This window comes from Tamandua tetradactyla, chromosome 10, assembly GCF_023851605.1.
Source record: "Tamandua tetradactyla isolate mTamTet1 chromosome 10, mTamTet1.pri, whole genome shotgun sequence".
In the NCBI taxonomy this organism is placed as follows: Eukaryota; Metazoa; Chordata; class Mammalia; order Pilosa; family Myrmecophagidae; genus Tamandua; species Tamandua tetradactyla.
Window position 1 is genome coordinate 18,619,599 of NC_135336.1, and position 19,621 is coordinate 18,639,219.

The window sequence follows — 19,621 nt, forward strand, 5'->3', positions numbered from 1 at the left end:
ACCTTTCGTGACACAAAGGGGCTCTCAATAAAAAGGGATAGGGGGATGGAACAAGTTGACATTCTAGAGAGGCTGGCTCCTCTGAATTTCAGGACTTACTTTGTCCAGGGATCCATCTGGAAGTTGTAGGTTTCTGGAAAGTAACCCTAGTGCATGGAACCTTTGTAGGATCTTATATAATGACCAAGGTACTCTTTAAGATTGAGGATGACTATCTTAATGACAATATACCCCATGGTCATACCTAGCCTACAAAGGAAAGTAACCACAGAGCTTTTCAAGGATGCAGGTGCTTCTCGCACTAATGTATTTCTTGATGTCTTAATAAAGGGAATGCCAGCTAGGCATTTCAAAGAAACTAGTTAAGGGTGGGAAGTTGGTCATAGATGTGCAGGTCACTCATGATAAACATATTCCAACATTCTTATCTCCTTAAGTCTTTGGATACTGTCCTCTACATCATAGCAGGGAAGCTCTGGCAACTCTATCTTGTTAAACATAGGCCATCGTTGAGTACAAGTTTTAGTTGACCAATGAAGTAAACTGCTAAGATTCACCTCTAACTATATAAGTTAACACATTAAAACTAGCATCTCTAGTAAATGCATATGTTAATGAATTCAGTCTGATCTACTGGTGTATTTCCACCCTCCTAGGTCTAACACCCTTAGAATCCATTCCAACATGTTCCCCAGGTTTCTGCCAATATATATTAGCAAAGTCTTGCAATTCTTTTGATGTAAGCTATTTCCTTCTGAGTTATAGTGTGTGCCTGTTTCCCTAGAATATAGAGACTTGACCCTAGTTACGGATCTAGTGGCAATAGGGATAGTTGTGCTGGCCCTTAATGGGCATTTCTTTTCAAGGCATCTGTCTCAAGTGAATTATCATGGGATTTGCAGGCAAAGAAAGACTAATCTTCTCAGACACAAGAGGGAAAAATACTTCCGCTGGCAAGGGAAATTCAAGGCAACTTGAAGGTTCAAGATTGCCAGTTATATTTGAATCCAACCCGATGTTCCCATTCAAATTTCAGGATCCCAATCTTTTTCACTGAATGTGTAATGTACACATAGAAAACTTCGGAGGAATATGAAGTCATATGCAATTCTGTCTGAGACACCATTAAAGCCAAGAGTAGGAAAATGATGCTTGACTATCATTACTACAATTCATCATTAAACTTGATGTTCTGGCTATACAATAAGCCAAGAAATGGAGATAAGCCTATAATTAAAAGGAAAATATAAAATTGTTAGTTGTGGTCAATACTATTTTCTACCTCAAAATCCAAAGTAATAAACTGAGAAACCATTAGAACTATATGAGAGGACATAGAAATCTAGAGCACCATACAAAATGAAAAGTCTTTCTAAATATCATATGCTTAGAGACATGTTTAAGAAGGATTTACTAAATCATTATTTTAACAGCAAAAATCTGGAAACAGTCTAAATTTCTACCAACAGAAGACTGGTTAACTAAATCTTGATATACCCCACTATAGTGGTTTGAGTCTGCCCAGAAAAACATGCTTGTAAATCTAATCTATTCCTATGGGTGTAAACCAACTGTGAGTGCAATCTTTTGATGTGTGACCCACCTCATTCAGGATGGGGCTTACTCCTACTGCTGGGATCCTTTACAATAGAATGAAATTCAAACAGAGAAACAAAAAAGCCATGGCAGCAAGAAGGAAGAGAAGCAGTTACTGCCATCTGGTAGAAGAGTCAAGGATTGCTGGTAGCCAGTCTTCAGGAAGAAGGCATTACCTTAATGATGCCTTGAGTTGGACATTTTCTCAGCCTCTAACTGTAAGCTAATAAATTTCCATTATTTAAGCCAACTCATTTCATGGTTTCTGCTTTAAGTAGCCTAGGAAACCAAAACACCCACCATAGAATATTATATAGCAGTTGTACTAACATAGAAAACCTTGAAGACAAAGTAAATTTAAAAAAATAGGTTATGAAGCAATATATTATAGTATGATCCCACTTACATAAAAAAACAAATAATGAAAATACATATTTTTTAGGTACATATGTCTGTATGCAAATGAAAAAAAGATATAAAAGACAGCCCACGAAATTGTTAGAAGTGTTTACCTTTGCAAAGGGGAATGGTTAAGGAAAACTTTCAATTTTTAAAATCAATATATTTCTGTAATGTTAGAAATTTTTCATCAAAAATGCATTTATAGTTGTGGTGATGAATACACAACTATATGATGATTTGTGAACCTGATAATTATACAAAGTATAATTGTATACTTTGGATGATTATATGGTTAGTGAACATATCTCAATAAAATTGCATTAAAAATGCATTTCGTTTTCATGCAATGCTGTGGCTGGCAGACCCCGACCTGACGCCAAGACACCTGAATTAGCTTTAGCAGAAGAAAAATGATGGAACCCTAGAACAGTAAGGATGGATTCAGGAAGGCCCGAGACCATGGAAAACCTGCCTGCACTCTACCCTATTTTCCAGGGAGAGGTTGCTATGGTGACTAACCATGGAGTGTTTATCAAAATCACAGGCTGTTGGAAGCAAGGTTTGGCCCATTGAGCCCACATGTCATGTTGTTGGGCAGATAAGCCTCTGAGATAGTAGATGTTGGAGACAAGGTGTGGGTGAAGTTTATTGGCCAAGAGATGAAGAATGACAGGATAAAAGTATCTCTCTCCATGAGAGTTGTCAACCAAGGCACTGGGAAAGACCTGAATCCCAACAACGTTATTATCGAGCAAGAAGAGTGGCAGAGGCAGTCCTTCCAAGATTACATTGGGCAGAAGATTACCCTTGAGGCTGTCCTGAACACTACCTGCAAGAAGTGTGGCTGTATAGGCCATTTTGCAAAGGATTGCTTCATGCAACCAGGTGGGACTAAATACTGTCTGATACCTGATGAGGAAGAGGAGAAGAAAGAGACAAAGTCAGTAAAGTTTGACAATCCTGAGCCCATGAGGAATTCTTCTAGAAAAAGAAAGAAGAAAAAGAAACAGAAACAGGAAGTCATTTGACTCTGATAGTTCAGTCTGAAAGTGATACAGGCAAAAGGACAAGACACTCATCAAAAGACAACAAAGAAGCAAAGAATAAAAAAAAGAAGAAGAATAAACATAAGGAGTGAGAGTGGAGAGGTGGTTGAGAAAATAAAGCACCAGGAGCCTTGTCCCTTGAAGCTCTGTCTCTGAAAAGACTCAGGAGCAAGAACATGGCCTCCCCCCCCCCCCCCACTGACTCTTCTCCCTTGGGAGACAACAGCTGGCAGGTTTGAGAGTTAAGTGTTAAGAGCAGTTGTCTGAATTGTTGTTTGCTTATCACTCCTAGTGCCTTTGCAAGTCATCTCTGCAGCTCACCCATTCATTCACTCAACTTCATTCAGCAGAAGGTTCTCTCCAGTTGCTACTGCTGGAGCTGGACTCCTGTAGTGGCTCCCAGGCTATGGCCACAGGTACTGCTGTGGAGGTGAGTCATTGCAGAACAGAGTAATTGTCCCCGCACCCCTGCTGCATCCACTATAGGGGCAGAGAGCCTCTTCTCTGGCAGCTAAGGGGAGAGTGTGTTAAGAAGTGGTGCTCACTTTTCCAGTCCCCAACATGGTTCCACTATGCTAAAAATGACAACCAATGGCCACACCAGAAAATAATCATCCAGTGACTGAATTGTGTGTGACATTGCTCCAGACCACTGACCAGATAGCCCAATCCAAGATCATTGCTGTATCTTGTATTTACTATGGTGAGTCTGTCGGTTCCACTTAAAGACTCTGCTTAAATTTCAGGCACTTAAAAAAAAATGTATTTATGGGAAGATCCAAGATGGCTGATTAGGGAGAGGTTGGACTAATTTCTACCCCAGAAAAACAACTAGGGAACAGACAAAAACTGTCTGAAGCATAGTTTCTGGAGCTCTGAGGATAGGGCAAGTGCTGTACTACATCCAGGAAAGTATGGGACAAAGTGCAGGAGCTGTGGTGAAAGACTGTGGGTAACCCTCCCCAGCCTAGGCTCTTGGTGCCCATTCCCTACCACTCTTGGCCAGAAAGCTATGGGATTATCAATCCCTGGAGGGTGGTTAGAGGCAGAACAAAAGGGCAGCAGAGGTCCATTCTCCCAAGAACATTATGGGACATGGTCTAGCACTGTTCCAGCTTTTTGCCAGTGAAGTTGTACCATGGGGGGCTGGCAGTTTCAAGTTACCTACTGGTGTCATTGTCTGGAGTCAACAGCTAAGAAATGCCTGGCTTCTGATGGTAGCATAGAATAGGTTGCTGCAGAGCACTGTCTTCTAGCAGGCAAGGAAGTGCAATTCCAGGAAACCATGTTAAAGGCTTTTGAATGAAGTGAGCAATATGCTGGGCAGACCAGAGAAGTGCACACTTGGAGAGCAGAGTTAAAGGATGTTTGGGTGTCTTTATCCAACCCTCTCCCCAGAGCCCTGTGGAACAGGTATGCTTCCCCTACATGGGTTCCTGGCCCAGCCCTGGTTGTGTAATACTGACAAATCACATGACAAAGAAAAGCATAAACTCAAACTCTATCAACAACAAAAGTTTTGACAAGAGAAAGATCCAACCTTCAGAGTAAACTCACCAAAATAATTCAATACCTAGACAGCGGCAAAAACTTAACAAGCAATCAAAACAGGAAGTTATGGCCCAGTCAAAGAAGCAAATAAAACAGTCAGAGGAGATACAAAAACTGGAACAACAAATCAAAGATATTCAAATGAATCTCCTAAACCAACTCAGGGAGATAGTTAAGGAGACAAAGGATATTAAGACACTGAGTGGGTGCAAAGAAGAATTTGAAAGCATGCAAAGAAAAAACCAGATCTTATGGGAATGAAAGGTACAATGGATGAAATGAAAAACCACTGTGTTGGTTTTTTTTGACAACACAGATTTGAAAAGGCAGAAGAAAAGATCAGTGAGCTAGAAGACGACATCCAAATTTGAACACACCAAAGAACGCACGGAGAGAATAATGGGAAAAAGTGATCAGGGTGTCAGAGAAAGGACTGACAACACAAAGAACACAAATATATGTGTGATGGGTGTCTGAAAAGGAGAAGAGAAGAGAAAAGGGAGAGAAGGAATATTTGAGGAAATAATGGCTGAGAATGTCCCAATTCTTATGAAAGGCATTCATATCCAGATCCAAGAAGTACAACATACTGAAAACTGAATAAATCCAATTAGTACTAATCCAAGAACATGGTAAGCAGAATGTAAAATGCGAAAGATAAAGAGAGAATTCTGAAAGCAGCAAGAGAAAAGTAATTCATTACATATAAGGGGTGCCCACTAAGAATGAGTACCAATTCCTCATCAGAAACCATGGAAGTGAGAAGGCAGTGGTATGATATATTCAAGATGGTTAGCAAGAGACCTGATCTACAAGAAATATCAAAGAGATCCCATAGGCTGAAAGGAAAGGAGAGGAGAGTACAGAAATGAAGAATACCAGTAAAGTTAACTACGAGGGTATATAGAGAGACAAAAACAAGATTTAACATAAAAAAGTCAAGGAATAAAATGGTTGAAGTAAGTACTGCCATTACAGTAATAACATTGAATGTTAATGGATTAAACTTCCCAATCAAAAGATACAGACTGGCAGAATGGATTAAAAAAAAATTATGAGCCATCTATACACTGTCCAAAGGATCCAAGGATATACAAAGGTTGAAACTGAGAATATGGAAAAAGTTATTCCACACAAGCAGTATACAAAAAAAAGCTAAGGTAGCTAGATCAATATCAGACAAATAGACTTTAAATGTAAAGCTGTTAGAAGAGTCAAAGAAGGACACTATATATTATATATTAATAAAAGGAGCAATCCACCAAGAAGAAATAACAATCATAAAAATGTAGGTACCTAACCAGGGTTTCCCCAAAGTATATGAGGCAAACACTAGCAAAATTGAAGGAAGGAATAGATGTATGTACAGTGATAGCTGGATATTTTAACACACTACTCACATCAATAGACAGAACATTTAGACAGAAAATCAAAAAGGAAATAGAGAACTTGAATACTTTGATCAATGAACTAGCCCTAATAGACATATACAGAATAATGAACCCCCAAACAGCAGGGTATACATTCTTCTTAAGTGCCCATGGATCATTCTCCAGGATAGACCACATGTTGGGGCACAAAACAGGTCTTAATAAATTTAAAAAGACTGAAATTATATGAGGCATTTTCTCTGATCACAGTGGAATGGAGCTGAACATCAAAAACAGGCAGAGGACTGGAAAAATGCACAAATTTAGGGAGGTTAAACAACACACTCTTAACAATCAGCGGGCCAAATTAAAACTTACAAGAGAAATCAGTAAATATCTTGAGATGGATAAAAACATGAACACAATGTATCAGAAGTTAGGGATGCAGCAGAGGCAGTGTTGAGAGGGAAACTCATAGCCCTAAATGCCTACGTTAAAAGGAAGAAAGAACTAAAATCGAAGATCAAAGTACACACCCAGTGGAAATAAGAAAAGAACAGGAAACTAACCCCAAAACCAACAAAAAGAAAGAAATAACAAATATTAGAGCAGAGATAAATGAAATAAAAAAGAACAAGAAAAACAACAACAAACAATGGAGAGATCAACATAAAGTTGGTTCTTTGAGAAAGATCAACAAAATTAACAAGCTCTGAGGTGTTTCTGAAGCTGTTATGAAAAGGCCATGTTCTTTTTTTTAATTTTTTAATTTTATTTTTTTAAATACCAAAAACACCAAACAAATGCAAACATTCCTATTTTGATCATTCCGTTCTACATATAAAATCAGCAATTCACAATATCATCACATAGTTCATATTCATCATCATGATCATTTCTTGGAACCCTTGCATCTATTCAGAAAAAGAAATAAAAATAAAACAGAAAAAAAATTTATACATACCATACCCCTTATCCCTCACTTTCATTGATCACTAGCATTTCAAACTAAATTTATTTTAACATTTGTCCTCCCTATTATTTATTTTTATTCCATATGTTACATTCGTCTGTTGACAAGGTAGAACATCAGACACAAGGTTTTCACAATCACACAGTCACATAGTGAAAGCTATATCATTATACAATCATCTTCAATAAACATGGCTACTGGAACACAGCTCTACATTTTCAGGCAGTTCCCTCCAGCCTCTCCATTACATCTTGAATAACAAGGTGATATCTACTTAATGTGTAAGAATAACCTCCAGGATAACCTCTCAACTCTGTTTGGAATCTCTCAGCCATTGACACTTATTTTGTCTCATTTCACTCTTCCCCTTTTTGGTGGAGAAGGTTCTCTCAATCCCTTGATGCTGAGTCTTAGTCATTCTAGGATTTCTGTACCATGTTGCCAGGAAGGTCCACACCCCTGGGAGTCATGTTCCACATAGATAGAGGGAGGGCGGTGAATTTGCTTGTTGCACCGGCTGGAGAGAGAGGCCACATCTGAGCAACAAAAGAGGTTCTCTTGGGGGTGACTCTTAGGCCTAATTTTAAGTAGGCTTGACCTATCCTTTGTGGGGTTAAGCGTCATGTGAACAAACCCCAAGGCTGGGGGCTCAGCCTATAGCTTTGGTTGTCCACACTGCTTGTGAGAATATCAAGAATTCAACATGGGGAAGTTGAATTTTCCCCCTTTTTCACCATTTCCCAAAGGGAACTTTGCAAATACTTTTTATTCACTGTTCAAATCACTCTGGGATCCATCGGGGCATCACTCTGGACAAATCAACAAAATTTCATGTCCTACTCAAGGTTCCATGTACTTATGGTGCTCAATTAAGCTGTCCACCTAAGTTATATTAGGAAATGCACTAGTCAAAATATAAATTTTGTACCAATAAACATTTTTTCCCTTAGTCTCACACATAAGGTGAAATTTTTAATTATTAATTACCATCTTTTTTCAGCACACTGCAGTAATGACATTCCTTTGTTCTTCCTCATGAAAAAACATTTTTAAAATTTGTACACTTAGTCACTATCATTATACACTCTAGGCATTCCTAGATTATATCATCTCAATCTTTATCATCTATCTTTCTTTCTGATTTCATTTCTGCTCCCAGTCCTCCTCCCTCTATCATTCTCACATGCAGCTTCATTCAGTGTTTTAACATAATTGTATTACAGTTAGGTAGTTTTGTGCTGTCCATTTCTGAGTTTTTATATTCAGTCCTGTTGCACAATCTGTATCCCTTCAGCGCTAATTACCCAATATCTTACCCTATTTCTATCTCCTGATGGTCTCTGTTACCAACGAAATTCTCCAAGTTTATTCACTAATGGCAGTTCATATCAGTGAGACCATACAGTATTTGTCCTTTTGTTTCTGGCTAATCTCACTCAGCATTATGTCCTTACGGGCCATCCATGTTGTTACATACTTCATAATTTTATTCTGTCTTACAGCTGCATAATATTCCATTGTATGTATATGTCACAGTTTGTTTAGCCACTTGTCTATTGATAGACATTTTGGCTGTTTATATCTCTTGGAAATTGTAAATAATACTGCTATAAACATTGGTGTGCAAATGACCATTTGTGTCCTTGCCCTCATGCCCTCTGAGTAGATACCTAGCAATGGTATTGCTGGGTCATATGGAAATTCTATATTTAGCTTTTTGAGGAACCGCCAAACTAAGGCCATGTTCTTTTTTTTTTAATTAAAAAAATTACAAGAAACAAACATTCCCAGCACATACACTCAGCAATTCACAATATCGTCACATAGTTGCATACTCATCATCATGATCATTTCCCAGAACATTAGCATCAATTCAGAAAAAGAAATAAAAAGACAACAGAAAAATATAACAGAAAAAAAAAAGATTTTACAGGCCATACCCCTCACTGATTCCTTTCATTGATCACTAGCATTTCAAACAAAATCTATTTTAACATTTTCCCCCTATTATTTGTCTTTATTCCATATGTTCCTCTCATCTGTTGACAAGGTAGATAAAAGGAGCATCAGACACAAGATTTTCACAATCACACAGTCACATTGTGAAAGCTATATCATTATACAATCATCATCAAGAAACATGGCTACTGGAACATAGCTCTACATTTTCAGGCAGTTCCCTCCAGCCTCTCCATTACATCTTGGATAACAAGGTGATACCTACTTAATGCATAAGAACAACCTCCAGGATAACCTCTCGACTCTGTTTGGAATCTATCAGCCATTGACCCTTTGTCTCATTTCTCTCTTCCCCCTTGTGTTCGAGAAAGTTTTCTCAATCCCTTGATGCTGGGTCTCAGCTCATTCTAGAGTTTTTCTCAATCCCTTCATGCTAAATCTCAGCTCATTCTGGGATTTCTGTCCCACACTGCCAGGAAGATCCACACCCGTGGTAGTCATGTCCCACGTAGACAGGGGGAGGGTGGTGAGTCTACTTGCTGTGTTGGCTGGAGAGAGATGCCACAGCTGAGCAACAAAAGAGGTTCTCCTGGGGGTGACTCTTAGGCCTAATTTTAAGTAGGCTTGACCTATCCCCTGTGAGGTTAAGTTTCATATGAACAAACCCCAAGACTGGGGGCTCAGTCTATAGCTTTGGTTGTCCACAATGCTTGTGAGAATATCAAGAATTCAACTTGGGGAAGTTGAGTTATCCCCCCGTTCTCACCATTCCCCAAAGGGGACTTTGCTAATACTTTTCCACTCACTGATCAAATCACTCTGGGATTCATCAGGGCATCACCTGGACTAACCAACAAATCTCATGTCCTATACAAAGTTCCATGTACTTAAGGTGTTCAATCAACTATCTACATAGGTTATATTAGGAGATGCACTAGTCAAAGTATAGATTTGCACCAAATAAACATTTTTTGCTTTAGTCTCACACATTAGTTGAAATTTTAAAATATTAAGTACCATCTATTTTCAGCACACTGTAGTAATGACATTCTTTTGTTCTTCCTCATGCAAAAACATTTTTTAAATTTGTACATTTAGTCACTATCATTATACAGTCTAGGCATTCCTAGATTACGCCATCTCAATCTTTATCGTCTATCTTTCTTTGTGATTTCATTTATGTCCCCAGCCCTCTTCCCTCTATCATTCTCATATGCAGCTTCATTCAGTGTTTTAACATAATTGTATTACAGTTAGGTAATATTGTGCTGTCCTTTTCTGGGTTTTTATATTCAGTCCTGTTGCACAATTTGTATCCCTTCAGCTCCAATTACCCAAATATCTTACCCTATTTCTATTTCCTGATGGTCTCTGTTACCAAGGAAATATTCCAAGTTTATTCACTAACGTCAGTTCAGATCAGTGAGACCATACAGTATTTGTCCTTTTGTTTCTGGCTAATCACACTCAGCATAATGTCCTTAAGGTCCATTCACGTTGTTACATACTTTATAACTTTATTCTGTCTTCCAGCTGCATAATATTCCATCTTAGGTAAATGTCACAGTTTGTTTAGCCAACTGTCTGTTGATCGACATTTTGGCTGTTTCCATCTCTTGGTAATTGTTAATAATGCTGCTATAAACATTGGTGTGTAAATGTCCATTTGTGTCCTTGGCCTCGTGTCCTTTGAGTAGAGACAACCTATAGATGGGTCCTGCTTTTTAATCCATTCTGCCAGACTATGTCTTTTGATTGGAGAGTTTAATCCATTAACATTCAGTGTTACTACTGCATGGGTAGTACTTTCTTCAATTATTTTGCCTTCTGGATTTTATATGTCATATCTAATTTTCCTTCTTTTTACCTTTACTCATAGTCATCCTTTCTACACTCTTCTCCACACCTCTCTCTTCTGTCTTCATATCTGTCTCTAGTGTTCCCTTTAGTATTTCTTGCAGAGCTGGTCTCTTGGTCACAAATTCTCTCAGTGATTTTTTGTCTGAAAATGTTTTAATTTCTCCCTCATTTTTGAAGGACAATTTTTCTGGATATAGAATTCTTGGTTGGCAGTTTTTCTCTTTTAATAATTTAAATATATCATCCCACTGTCTTCTCACCTCCATGGTTTCTGCTGAGAGATCTGTGCATAGTCTTATTGGGCTTCCCTTGTATGTGATGGATTGCTTTTCTCCTGCTGCTTTCAAGATCCTCTCTTTCTCTTTGACCTCTGACATTCTGATTATTAAATGTCTTGGAGTATGTCTATTTGGATCTGATCTCTTTGGGGTACGCTGCACTTCTTGGATCTGTAATTTTAAGTCTTTCATAAGAGTTGGGAAATTTTCAGTGATAATTTCCTCCATTAGTTTTTCTCCTCTTTTTCCCTTCTCTTCTCCTTCTGGGACACCCACAACACGTATATTCATGCGCTTCATGCTGTCTTTCAGTTCCCTGAGTCCCTGCTGATATTTTTCCATTCTTTTCCCTATAATTTCTGTTTCTTGTTGGATTTCAAATGTTCCGTCCTCCAGTTCAGAAATCCTATGTTCTGTCTCTCGAAATCTACCATTGTAGGTTTCCATTGTTTTTTGCATCTCTTCTACTGTGTTTCATTCCCATAAGTTCTGTGATTTGTTTTGTCAGACTTTCAGTTTCTTCTTTTTGTTCTTTCCTTGCCTTCTTTATATCCTCCCTCAAGTCATTGATTTGGTTTTTGATGAGGTTTTCCATGTCTGTTCGTACATTCTGAATTAATTGTTTCAGCTCCTGTATGTCATTTGAATTTTTGGTTTGTTCCTTTGACTGGGCCATATCTTCAATTTTCCTAGTGTGATTTGTTATTTTTTACTGGTGTCTAGGCATTTAATTACCTTAATTAGTTTACTCTGGAGATTTTGTTCACTTTTTACCTAGGTGTTCTAGTTTGCTCGCTGCTGGAATGCGATATACCAGAAACGGAATGGCTTTTAAAAAGGGGAATTTAATGAGTTGCTAGTTTACAGTTCTAAGGCCGAGAAAATGTCCCAATTAAAACAAGTCTAAAGAAATGTCCAATCAATGGCATCCAGGGAAAGACACCTTGGTTCAAGAAAGCCGACGAAGTTCAGGGTTTCTCTCTCAAGTGAGAAGGCACATGGTGAACACAGTCAGGGCTTCTCTCTCAGCTGGAAGGGCACATGGCGAACATGGCGTCATCTGCTAGCTTTCTCTCCTGGCTTCTGGTTTCATGAAGCTCCCTGGGAGGCATTTTCCTTTTTCATCTCCAAAGGTCGCTGGCTGGTGGAATTCTCTGCTTTGTGGTGCTGCAGCGTTCTCTGCTCTCTCTGAAGCTCTCTGAATCTCTTTCTCCAAAATGTTTATTCTTTTATAAGACTTCAGAAACTAATCAAGACCCACCCAAATGGGTGGAGGCTTGTCGTCCCTTAATCCAGTTTAAAAACCATTCTTGACTAAATCACATCAACCAGGGAGATGATCTCATTACAGTTTCGAACATACAGCATTGAATAGAGATTATTCTACCTTTATGAAATGGGATTTATATTAAAACATGGCTTTTCTTAGGGGGCATACTTCCTTTCAAACCAGCACATTCCACCCTCTGGCCCCTAAAAAAGACATGTTTTTCCCATATACAAAATACATTAATTTCATAAAAATATCAGAAACCTTAAAGCTTTCAGTAGCAATACAATGGAGTACAAAATTAGAGATAGTGTAAGATCTCATCAAGTCAGTTACAGGCATGGTCTGTCCTAAGGCAAAATTCTCTCCATTTGCTCTGGACCTTTGAAAACTCATAACAAGTTATTTGCTGCCAACATACAAGGGAGGAACATTCATAGGATACATATACACATTTCCATAGGGAGGAAGGAACACAGGGGTCATTGGACCTATACAGTTTCAAAAACCTGCAGGGCAAAGTCCATTAGATTTCAAAGTCTGAGAGTCATTAATCCTCAGGGCTTCTGAAAGTGGCAGTCCCACACTTTCCAAGGGCCTACACAGAGACCTGCCTCTCTCTGAATACAACCTTGGGGGATATTGGGGAAACCACCTTTCTCTCGGCTCCACCCTCTCCAAGCATTGGGGCCGCACCCGGGCTCTCTACCGTCTCTGGGGCACATGCTCACTCCTCCATGTGGTGGCAGCCAGGCTCTCCCCAAACCCCAAGGAATGTGCTTCACCCTCTCCAAAGCCTGAGGTGGCATGACTCTTCCACTGCAATGAGGTGGAAGGCCCATCCTCTGCCTTTGGGGCAAACTCACCCTCTCCATGGGCTTGGGTGGGTCCATTCTCCTGGCCTGAGGCTTTTTGACTTCAGACTCCAGCCTCCATGGTTTTGCCTCTGAAGTTAGTTTTCCTCCAGTGTGTCCCTTCTCTGAACCCCTCAATCCAGACTGGCAGCGGCTCGGTTTATACAGGTCCCACAGCACTCTCATCAGCTTTTTATGCAGTAGTGTTGGATTATGCCCATCAGACAAAAGAAGTTTCCACAAATCTTTCCTAGATAACTCCATGTCCAATCCTGATTTTCTCTGAAATGGCTGGCTGGTTCCACATTTGTTTAAATCCACACACAAGGCACTATACTCTGGGGTCTCCCTTTCTGTAGGCCCAGAATTTTCTAGGACCTCATTTTCTGGTTTCTTTTTACTCAAGAGTTCAGTTTTCAGCTTATCTCTTTCCTGTCGCATTTCACTATAAGCTATGAGGAGAAACGAGGCTGCACTTTTGACATTCAATTTGGAGATCTCTTCTGCTAAATACCCAAGTTCATGGCTTTTAAAACCTGCCTTCCAGCCAAAGCCACTAGTCAATTTTGCCAGATTATCTGCCATTTTAGACCTTCCAGTCTCTAATAACACGTGCCTCATTTCTGTCTAATGCCTCATCAGAGGTATCTTTAGAGTCCACATTTCTATCAACAGTCTCTCCAAAGCATTCTAGGTCTTCTCTATCAAGCTTCTCACAAATCTTCCAGATTCTTCCCTTTATCCATTTAAAAAGCCGTTCCAACATGTTTGGTATTTGCGAACTGCAGCAGCAGGACCCCACTCTCCCTACCAAAATCTGTTCTAGTTTGCTAGTTGCTGGAATGCAATATACCAGAAACGGAATGGCTTTTAAAAAGGGGAATTTAATGAGTTGCTAGTTTACAGTTCTAAGGCCGAGAAAATGTCCCAATTAAAACAAGTCTAAAGAAATGTCCAATCAAAGGCATCCAGGGAAAGATACCTTGGTTCAAGAAAGCCGACGAAGTTCAGGGTTTCTCTCTCAAGTGAGAAGGCACATGGTGAACACAGTCAGGGCTTCTCTCTCAGCTGGAAGGGCACATGGCGAACATGGCGTCATCTGCTAGCTTTCTCTCCTGGCTTCTGGTTTCATGAAGCTCCCTGGGAGGCATTTTCCTTTTTCATCTCCAAAGGTCACTGGCTGGTGGAATTCTCTGCTTCGTGGTGCTGCAGCATTCTCTGCTCTCTCTGAAAGGTATTATAGACCCCAGCTGGATTTTCCCAGACCAAACTGGCCTCCTATCAGGAGGAAAGAGTCACCTGCATCGGTTTTCCCTGAGGGTGGGACCCAGCAGGTTGAAAGACTTTCCTGTGAAGTCTCTGGACTCTGTTTTCCTTATCCTGCCCAGTATGTGACGCTTGTCTGACTGCAGGTCCCACCAGCATAAGATGATGCGGTACCTTTAACTTTGGCCGACTCTCCCTGCTGGGGTCATGGTGGAGACAGAAGAGAGGTTGTAGGCTGGTTTTAATGGCTTCAAATTACCAAGCCCTGGTGTCTGAATTCCTTGATGGAGGGATTCCACCTGGGTGGGGCTTCACCCCTCCCCTGGGGAAGGCACAAGCTCCCATATAAGCCCCCCAAAAAACTCACTTCTGCCTATGCCTGGGGCAGTTGCAGCCTGAAAAGTCCTGCCACTGTATCCAGAGGCAGTCAAGCCTTTGTAGATACACAGCCACAAAAACCTCTGTTTCCTTCTTTTTTTTCCCCCCTTTTTCTGTCAGTCCTGCCCCCTTGGCGCCGGGGCAAAAATGAGCAACCTCTGCTTCGATCAGGTTCACCTAAGCTGGAGGCCTATTTTTAGTAGTCAGAATTTGTTAATTAGTTCCACAATTGGCGTTTGATTGTGCCCAGTCCCTGCTGCTGGTTAAAGTCCTTTCCTTTCCCCTCTAGGAAGTGGCCTGTGGGGAAGGGGCGCTAGCCACCACAGCTTTGGGAACTCACAGTTCTTCGGGGTGCTTGCAGCCGGTCCAGCTGGTCCAGACTTGCGTATGCTGTGTGTCCGGTCACTATCGCAGCTCCGGGAGCTGTTCTGTACTGTTTCTGGTTATTTAGTAGTTGTTCTGGAGGACAAACTAAAATGCACACGTTGTTAAGCCACCATCTTGATCCGGAAGTCTAAGGCCATGTTCTTTTAATTAATCCTTGTGGGTGCAGATCTATTGTAGGTAGGACCTTTAATTATGTTATTTCAACTGAGAAGCTGCCCCTGGAGGGAGGGGTCTTAATCCTTTTACTAGAGTCTTTTATAAAAGATGAAATTAAGAGAAGCTCATAGAGGGAGGGGTAAGGGGTATAGTACATACAATTTTTTTCTTTTTTCTTTTTACTTCTTTTTCTGGAGTAATACAAATGTTCTAAAAAATGATCATAATAATGAATATATAACCATGATATTGTGAGCTGTTGATTGTCCACCATGTATGGAATCTTTGAATGTTAAGAATGTATGTGCTTGTACATTGTTGTATCAATAAAAACTTTTAAAAAAAGAGAGAAGCTCATAGAGAAAAGTCTCAGAGAAGCTAAGAGAAGACCCACAGAAGTTCAGAGAAAAAGCAACTGAAACTAGAAGCTGAAACCAATGAAACCGAAGAGTGAAGGACCAGCAGATGCCAGCTATCTGCTTCCCATGTAACAGAGCTGTCCCGGATGCCAGCAGACAGACTTCAGAATCCAGTTATCATTCTGTTGATGCCTTGAATTGGACAGTTTCACAGCGAAAGAACTGTAAATTTTAAGTTAATGAATGTCGATTGTGAAAGCCAACCCATTTTGGTATACTGCATTTTGGCAGCTTTAGCAAACTGAAACAAGTCCTTAACTAGACTGAGAAAGAGAAAAAGAGAGAAAGCACAAATAAATAAAATCAGACTTAAGAGAGGGGACATTACTACTGAACACACAGAAATAAAAATCATAAGAGAAACTGTTCTAGTTTGCTAGCTGCCGGAATGCAACATACCAGAAATGGAATGACTTTTAACAAGGGGAATTTAATAAGTTGCTAGTTTACAGTTCTAAGGCCAAGAAAATGTCCCAATTAAAACAAGTCTATAGAAATGTCCAATTTAAGGCATCCAGGGAAAGATACCTTGGCTTAAGAAGGCCGACGACGTTCAACGTTTCTCCCTCAGCTGGAAGGGCACATAGCGAACATGGTGGCATCTGCTGGCTTCTTCTCCTGGCTTCCTGCTTCATGAAGCTCCCTGGGAGGCATTTTCCTTTTTCATCTCAAAGGTTGCTGGCTGGTGGGCTCTGCTTCTCATGGCTATGTTGTTCTACTCTGCTCTCTCTCTCTGAATCTCCCATTCTCCAAATGTTTCCTCTTCTATAGGACTCCAATAAACCAATCAAGACCCACCCAAATGGGTGGAGACATGTCATCACCTAATCCAGTTTAACAACCACCCTTGACTAAATCACATCATCCAGGGAGATGATCTGATTACAGTTTCAAACATACAGTATTGAATAGGGATTATTCCATCTTTATGAAATGGGATTTTGATTAAAACATGGATTTTCTAGAGGACATACTTCCTTCTAAACCAGCACAGGAACTGCCAAATTGTCCTCCACAGTGGCTGTACCATTTTACATTCCCACCAGCAGTCAATAAGTGTTTCAATTTTTCAACATCTTCAACATTTGTACTTTCCTGTTTGTTTAATAGCAGCCATCCTAATAAACATGAGATGATTTATCATTGTGGTTTTGATCTGCGATTCCAAAATAGATAGTGAAACTGAGCATCTTACCACGTGCTTTTTAGCCATCTGTATTTCCTGTTTGGAAAAATGTCTTTTGCCCATTTTTAAATTGGGTTGTTTGTCTTTTATTGTTGAGTTACAGGATTTCTTTATATATTCTGGATATTAAACCTTTATCAGATACGTGGTTAACAAATATTTTCTCCCATCGTGTTGGTTGCCTTTTCAGACTTATGATAAAATTATTTGAAGCAGTGAATTATTCAATTTTGAGGAGCTCCCATTTTTCACCTATTTTTTCTTTCATTGCTTGTGCTTTGGGTGTAAAGTCTAGGAAACTACTGCCTATCACTATATCTTGAACATATTTTCCTAAAATTTCTTCTAGGAGTTTTATGGTACTGGTTCGTATATTTAGGTCTTTCATACATGAGATAGGGGTCCTCTTTCATTGTTTTTGGATATGAATATCCAGTTCTCCCAATCCCATATAGTGAAGAGACTGTTCTTTCCCAGTTGAGTAGACTTGGGAGCCTCAATAGATCTCAGGGTCTGTTTCTGAACTCTCTAAAATTGGTTGTGGGGTTGTATGCACAGCTATTGTGATATTTGAGCCAGTGATTGTATATTTCAGATGATTTGTATGGTATGTGAATATATGTCAATAAAACTGCAAATAAATAAATAAATAAATGTCATCCAGAAGGCATCACGGACATAAATAAATGATTAAATACAAAAAAAGAGTAATACATGTTCCTAGTGAAAAAATCTTAATAATATTGAAATGTTTATAAAGAAAAAATCCTCTCAAAAAAAAAGGTAGGAGAATATATGAAGAACTGTATACCAACAAACTAGACAGCTTAGATGAAATGGACAGTTTCCTAGAAACACATGAATAACTTATACTGTCTCCAGAAGAAATAAAAGATCTCAACAAACCAGTCACAAGACATTGAAATGGTCATCAAAAACCTCCCAACAGAGAAAAGTCCAGGACCGGATGGCTTCACAGGTGAATTCTACCAAGCATTCCAAGAAGAATTAATACCAATCCTGCTTAAACTCTTCCAGAATATTGAAGAGGTGAGAACACTATCTTACTTATTCTTTGAAGCCAACATCAGTCTAATACCAAAAAACAGATAAAGTTATTACAAGAAAGGAAAATTACATATTAGTTTCTCTGGTGAATATAATGCAAAAATCCCCAACAAAATATTGCAAATCAAATCCAACTGCACCTTAAGAGAATTATACACCATAATCAAGTGGGTTTTATTCCAGGTATGCCAGGATGGTTCCACACAAGAAAATCAATTAATGTAATATATTACATTAACAACTCAAATGAAAAGAATCACATGGTCATCTCAATTAATGCAGGAAAGGCATTTAACAAAATCCAGCACACCTTTGATGCAAATGTACTAAGAAATGATGAATATGCAACTATGTGATGATATTAAGAATTACTGATTGTATATGTAGAATGGAATGATTTCTAAATGTTTTGTTAGTTATTTTTTTTTAATAAAAAAAAAAATCCAGCACACCTGATTGATAAAAACACCTCAAAGACAGGAATAGAAGGAAACTTTGTTAACATGATAAAGGGCATATATGAAAACCCACAGCTACCATTGTAATCAATGTTGAAAGACTGAAAACTTTCCCACTGAGATCAGATATGAGACAAGGATGCCTGCTGTCACCAGGGTTATTCAACATTGTGCAAGAAGTTTTAGCTAGACCAATTAGGCAAGGAAAAGAAATAAAAGACATCTGAATCAGAAAGGAAGAAGTAAAACTTTCACTATTTGCAGATGATATGATTCTATACCTAGAAAGTCCCCAAAATGTACAACAAAGCAACTAGACCTAATAAATGAGTTCAGCAAATTGATGGGATATAAGATTAACATGTAAATTCATCACTTTCTATACACTAATAATGAGCAATCTGAGGAGGAAACCAGGAAAAAAAAATCCATTTACAGTAGCAACTAAAAGATTCAAGTGTCTAGGAATAAATTTAACCAAAAATGTAAAAGACTTATTTCAGAAAACTAAAAAACACTGCTAAACGAAATCAAGGAAGACTAAAGAAATAGAATGACATTCCATGTTCATGAATTGGAAGACTGAATATTGTTAACAATTCTACCCAAACTGATTTAAAGATTCAATGTTATCCCAATCAAGAGCCCAACAGCCTACTTTGAAGAATTGGAAAAGCCAATTACCAAATTTATTTGGAAGGGTAAGGGATCCCAAATAGCCAAAAACATCCTAAAAATGAAAATTAAGTTGTAGTACTCTTACATCCTGACTTTAAAGCATATTACAAAGCTGGTAAAAACAGCAAGGCACTGGCATAAAGATAGATATATTGACCAATCAAATAAAACTGAGAGTTGATTGACTTCACATCTATGGTCAACTGATTTTTGACAGGCTGTCAAGTCAATCCAACTGGGGCAGAGCAGTCTCTTCAATAAAAACTGCTGGAGAGAACCGGATTTCAGTATTTAAAAGAGGGAAAGAGGACCCCTATCTCAACACCGTACACAAAATTCAGTAAAAAAAATGGATCAAAGACCTAGATGTAAAAGCCAGAACTAGAAACTCCTAGACAAAAATGTAAGGAACCATCTTCAAAATCTTGTGGTAGGAGATGGTTTCTTAGATTTTACACTCAAAGCA

General features: G+C 39.0%; 1 protein-coding gene and 1 pseudogene across 7 annotated transcripts in view; one reads left to right on the forward strand and one right to left on the reverse strand.

Moving 5' to 3' along the window:
- The window catches only part of DRC9 (dynein regulatory complex subunit 9), a 144,028-nt gene that overhangs the window by 13,006 nt on the left and 111,401 nt on the right, over positions 1-19,621 (reverse strand). The window lies entirely within an intron of this gene.
- On the forward strand, positions 2,434-3,136 carry LOC143647826 (zinc finger CCHC domain-containing protein 17 pseudogene; annotated as a pseudogene).